This window comes from Corapipo altera, unplaced genomic scaffold (genome assembly GCF_003945725.1).
Source record: "Corapipo altera isolate COAL_440 unplaced genomic scaffold, ASM394572v1 71, whole genome shotgun sequence".
NCBI lineage: Eukaryota > Metazoa > Chordata > Aves > Passeriformes > Pipridae > Corapipo > Corapipo altera.
In genome coordinates this window covers 7175790-7181789 of record NW_020884916.1, presented here as the reverse complement: position 1 = coordinate 7181789, position 6000 = coordinate 7175790, and the positions used below count along the sequence as shown (strand labels likewise).

At 43.2% G+C, this 6000-nt stretch overlaps 1 protein-coding gene across 1 annotated transcript in view; it reads left to right on the top strand.

Annotated features, from left to right (window-relative positions):
* Positions 1-835: 835 nt before the first annotated feature.
* Positions 836-6000, top strand: part of SNX19 (sorting nexin 19) — a 56532-nt gene continuing 51367 nt past the window's right edge. The window contains exons 1-2 of the mRNA XM_027655575.1: positions 836-840; positions 4500-4504. The gene's annotated coding sequence lies outside the window, so the exon portion shown is untranslated. The remainder of the gene's footprint in view (positions 841-4499; positions 4505-6000) is intronic.

The following is a 6000-nucleotide window of genomic DNA, read 5'->3' as shown; positions in this document are numbered from 1 at the left end:
ATATAGCTGTTCTTCCAGGTTGAGCACCCTTTTCATTCTGAAGATTCCCAATGTACAGTTCAGGTCAAAAGAGTAAGAAAAAAACTATAACAACTTTTTCCAAATATTGTATCCCATCTAAAAGCAGTTATTTTCCAAGGGTCCACTTCTGACACCCTCTTTTAAGGCCCAACATCCCTTGTTTTTAGACAATCTAGTTTGTCATGTATTTATCACAACTTTACTACAAGGCATTAGCTATGTACACTTGAATAAATAAGCACCATGTCTGTGTACGGAACTGCTGGAGGGGTCCAGTTATCTTCTTGCATCAAAACAACTATTCGCTCCTTAGAGTCTGATGTGGAGATCACTTGGGAAGCAGAAAATCAGTAGAAAGTGAATTTCTGAAGGAGGTTGTGTGACATTGTTCTCATTAAGACTTCCTCTTAATTATTTCTCTAAGCATTTTTAGTTTTAGCTTAATTCTTACACTTTTCTTTATGAAACTGGACTAGAACTTTGAGATACTTTTCTTAGTGTTCTCCACGGGTTTTCTCGGTTTTATCTGTATTCTGTAGTCAGTGTTCTTGTCTATTTCCGTCTGTAAGACTGGAGCAGTGCTATAATGTAGCCCAGATTTTCAACCCCCCATCCTACTTTATAAAAAGATATCTCTAAGCAAGTTAAACATGTATTTCATTAGCACGCTATGACAAATGTTTATGGTAACCTCTTGGCAACAAATACCTGTATACAGTATTAGGAAAGCACCAAGTAGTTGACAGTCAGATTGCTCCTGTCATGACAAGGGACCTTGCCTTTAGGACCTAGTGGGAAAGAGAGCTAATGGCAGCCTATGTCTTTCACGCAAAACTTTTTTTTTTTTAAATAAGATAATGCACAGGTCTCCTTTTTAAAAAAAGAAAGAAATTATCAGGAAAATAAGGACTGAAAACTTGTGGTTGGGCATTTTCTAAGCCTTTCTCCCTGCAAACCCTGTTTTGCAAGGGTCTCGTATTCTCCACTTATACACAGCAATGTCCCTTGGTATTCTCACTGGTTTTTGCTTCAAATACTGATAAATAGCTATCAATGGACTACTGATACACTACTTGATTTGATCATCTGGTATCACAAACATCTTCCATTTCATAATGTAGCACAATTGTAACACTTATTAGGATGCAAATTGTCCAGGCCTAGCAATGCACTTACTGGTAACCTTTCTGGTTTTCCCTCTTTACGGTGGAACTCCATGTTAACTGGCACAGGTTTCCAAGCCAGCCAAAGTCAAAGTCATATGGACTCTACATGACAGACTATGCTGTAAAGACATTGCTGTATTAGAAAATAAAGAATGAAGTTGCATAAGGGACCAAGGAGGAGGAAGGACTCTGAGCTTGAAAAGGCACAGAGGAGCCAGGCAAAGAAATACTTTATGCAAACAGTTGTCATGGTACAATTTTATCAACGTGCATCTTTTCTCTGGTGCACTGATACGCTAATATCAAACAATGCATTACAGAGATCAAAGAGCTCCCCTGTGTGTTTCTTAACAACAGCAAAATTAGCAAAAAAAAAATCCAAATCTGCCCATGCCAAATAAAATTATGTGAAGCATCTTTTTGGTAGGATTTTTATTCTTTCAGAGCAGTCTGTTGCTCCATGTTCAGGAGGGGAATGCAGTTTCTACAGACCAAAAACTGAAGTAAGTTACTTTTACTCTTCCTTCTGAAGCTCTTTGTGAAAAAACCATTTTTTCAGCTTAAATCAACTGCCTTATGTGCATGGAAGCGCAGTAATGCAGACTTTTCCGTTCTGTTTTCTGTGTGGGAATTAAAGTTGGCATTTTTTTCTGATGAGAGCAGAAGCATGAGATGGAATCACAAAAAGCAATTCCTTTTGGTTTCTTTTCCTGGCTTGAAGTGAATCATCACAACTGGTTACGCTTTTTCTACCTTGTTTGCCGCAGTGTTATGTCACACTAAAAATACCGCATCATATATTGTGCTTGCACAATATAAAAACTTTTCATTTTCAATATCATTGAAATTGTATGAGATGTTCATTCTGTTAGAATTCTAAAATGGATATTTCAGTTTTGAGATATTGAAGGAGGATGGTAGGGAAATTAAAAATTTACGTGCAAGTGTCTACATTTTAATGGAGAAGACTTTGCCATAAATAAAGAATGGTTTAAATTTACACTCAATTTTGTCTGTGTACAAAATGTTTTGGTTGCTGCCTTCCAGGTAAAACATGAACAATAATTTTATTATTCTCAGTCCTTGTGTTTGAACTGGCAAACTTCATCTCTTAGCAGCAGCTTACACTTCATATCAACCTATGTATGTGTTTCCCTTTCCAGTTCATTAGTTCGTTAATGAAGCCCTTGCTTCTTATTGAATTTTCAGTAATATAATGTGAGAAAGCCAAGAAAGCTGTCTGCTGAAGACATTTCTTTTAATGATTTTTTTATTAGTGCAATTGTACCCCTGCAGAGAATTTATATGGTAAGAAGGTTTTATAGGAAAACCTATCTCATGCCACTGGGCAGGGTAGATAAAGTGCTTAATTGTAATGAGTATTGATTGTTTTTAATTTGTTCCTTGTATGCAAAGAACCAGCTTTCCCTTACATCTGTTAAGGAAGAGAAAAGTGCATGTCCCACCGACCTTAGACTGCTCTAACTGGAGCTGTGCAGGGTGCAAAAGTACAGCAGGGCTCTCGGGTGGGTGATAAGACAACCAAGATGTCCTTTTGCTCAGATTATCAAATCCCTCAATCTGAGGGGGAGGTTGATTTGGCATGAAAGGAGAAGTTGGTGCTCTGATTTACAATCCTTTTAGAGATCTGGTTTGGGGTTGGGTTTTTTCATTTGTCTGTTTTGGGGTTTTTTTGGTTTGGTTTTTTTTTTTTTTGCTTTTAGTCATGACTACAAGTGTTTTCCATGGAAATTCCTGCTTTGATCCTGTTCTCTCACCTGCCAGTGAGTTAAAACTTCAGCCAATTTCTCTGATGTTTTCTTCCCAGGAAATGTTTCTTCTTGTTTAAGTTGGGCATAATCTGTATTTGAAGAAAAAGTTCCATAATGGCAGTAATAGAAATAAGGATCACATAATTATTTTAATATCTATCATAATTTACTCAGGTTGAGAAGTGAAAGAAACCTCTCTTTTTTCCCTTCCTTTGAATGTGTGAAATATTTTAATGACTTTATCTATCACAGATGGTGATGCTATGTTTTTTTACACTGTAATTCAGAATTATTTTTATGGATTAATAGTTTTTAAGAAAATATCACAAATACTGGTGATAAACTCTCCTAGTTACAGGGGCTGGTACCAGTTTATCACTATAGGGTTATAACTGAAACTGTATTCTACACCCTCTATGCCATGTCTGATGGACTGGTAATAAATGCCAGGTAATAGCTGCCAAGGGCACACCTGCCACATCAGGCTACAAGTTGGGTGGTAAAGAGACCCCCAGAGGCAGGGGAGTGTTCTTTTGTTTTCACACCAATGACTCAACTGTGATAACTCCCCTCCAGAAAGGCATTAACACCTTCACATGAAGCCTGAAGGGTCATCTCTGCTAATGGGCCACAGTGGGGTAGCATAACTGGCAGCTGCAACACCCACACCATCAAAGAGTCCAAAAATATCCCATGACTCACAGATTTAAATCACCGATTTTGAAACTCGCCGTCTCAGGGGAGGTACTGGGCGTTCCCACCTGAATTTGAGCATATATAAACTTCGGATTTTGGGATTTCTGGTACCGCTCGTAGGATCCTGAGGAGGATCAGAACTCCAACAGGACTGTGGCTGCCACTCTCGACAAGACTGTGATTGTAGGGGGCGTGTCTAAGGTACAAGGGAATGTACCAGGGCGAGAGTGCCCGAGGGAGCATGCGCCGATATAGACAACCCTATTGGTCAAGGAAGTCACATGGCTTTAATGGATAAAAGCAGTGCCGAATTTGAAATAAACCTTTGTTTTACCACCTCACAAAGAGCATGTATATTCTTTATTACATAAAGACACGTGCACCCTACATGTGGCGCCCATACCTGGGGCTTGAACCTTTATTAGGTCAGTTTAGCTTATCCTGAATCAGGAAATTTATCGGTAGATTCCGGTTATTGCATTGATTAATCCGATGCGGGGATCTTTCACCGAAAAAAACATAGACGTCTTTAAGCCGTTGTCTCAGCAGCGTCTGAGAAATGCAATCTTAGTTTAGTGAGCTCAAAAAAATATTAGGAGAAGTGCACAGGAACAAGAAGAAAAGAAGAAAGAAGAAAAGAAGCCAAGAGATCGGAACAGCAGGCAGCCAAAGACAGCGGACCGGGGTCCAGCATCCACTGAAGTGAAACAGCTGCAGCTCTGTGCTGTCGCAGCCCCCGCCCATGCTTGCTCGCCGTGCCCACAGCCGCTGTTGCTTGCAGCCGCATCTGGCCGCCGCCAGCCACTGCCAGCCGCCGCCGAGAGCCATTTGCTGCCGCCGCCAGCTGCCGCCAGCTGTTTGCAACTGCTACCCGTGCCGCAGACGCCCTGTGCCGCAGACGCCCCGCGCCAAGGAGCCCTGCCGCCGCCGCCGAGAAACTGCGCTGCCGCCACCAACGCCGAGACGCCGCAGCCTAACCACGTGGACCCAGCTGACCAAGAACTGAGAGCAGCCAGCAAATAGACAAAGGGTTTCCAGCCGAGACTTAAAGGTAAAATAGGAAACTTTTTCTCCACTGAAATATCAAAAGACACAGATGCACTGGCTATCCTGCTAAAACCATATCACATACAAGCCATGAGGGCCGAACTAACAGAGGTTGTACGCTTTATTAAGGCAGCTGTCCCTGAACTGCCATTAGTTGAAGCTCTTCATATAGATATATGGGACAAAATAGGAAACCTTATAAAACTGAAAGCCCAGGGGGGAGACCCCCAAGATAACAATCCCTTTCCAACCTGGCAAGTCATAATGTCTGCACTAAGCAGAGCACACAAATGGACAACACATGCATCCAACGCCAACACACAACCCCCACTCACACTGCTGGCAACAGCCCGACTTTTAGGCGTAGGAACTCAAACGCACAAAGTCCAGCGAGGGGAGGGAGAAGAGCTGTTCGTGACTTAAGTTTCGGGTCAGGAACCAGGAACCAAGGGGACACAGGTCGGTGAGAGGGGACGGGACCTGTGATGCGAGATCCCAGCCCACGTGACCAGCGCAGAGGGCTCCGTAATAGCGATGGGGGAGGTAACCCAGCATATTTGCCACCCCGCACCGCGGATGATCGCCAGCCATGTGCCCCGGCATGTGTGCCACCATCTTGCCCGCCACATGGACCGGAAACTGATCCATCTCTTCCAGCCCCGGCACCGCCCCGCCCCACGCATAGGCACGAGGGGGGAGGTAACCTCGCCCCCTTGCCGCCTCCACCACCCACCACTACCCCCCACACGGAACCGGGTTTACTGGGACCACAGGGGGGGAGGAATGGGGGGATGAGGAGGAGGAATCCAGGATGGTTCTGTTGGGAGGGAGCGAGGTAGCAAACGGGGAGGGATCGGTTGATAGGTGGGGCTTGTGTTGGGAGGAGGCATTATGAGTAGGAGACTTGCAAGTAGTCAACGCATGCCCTGTTGTTATTGGCCCGCGTCAGAACCGTCGATTCCAACCTTTACCACACGAACTAACAAAAGAATTGAGAAACTAATAAGGGAAACTGGCGTGTCCTCACCTAACACCCTTGCCTTTTTAGAGACACTGAGTTTCACCTACATTTTTATGCCACACGATTGGAGGACCCTACTAAAAATAAGTCTTACTAACATGCAGTACAACGTGTGGCTGACTGATTTTAGGGAGAATTGCTCTGCTTATGCCAATGACCCACAGGCAGGTGTAACAGCACATCAACTCACTGGGGAGGGTAATTACCGTTCAATAGACTCTCAAACTGGGTACAATAGGGAAGTATATGAGGTAATAGCTAAACATGGAATATAGGC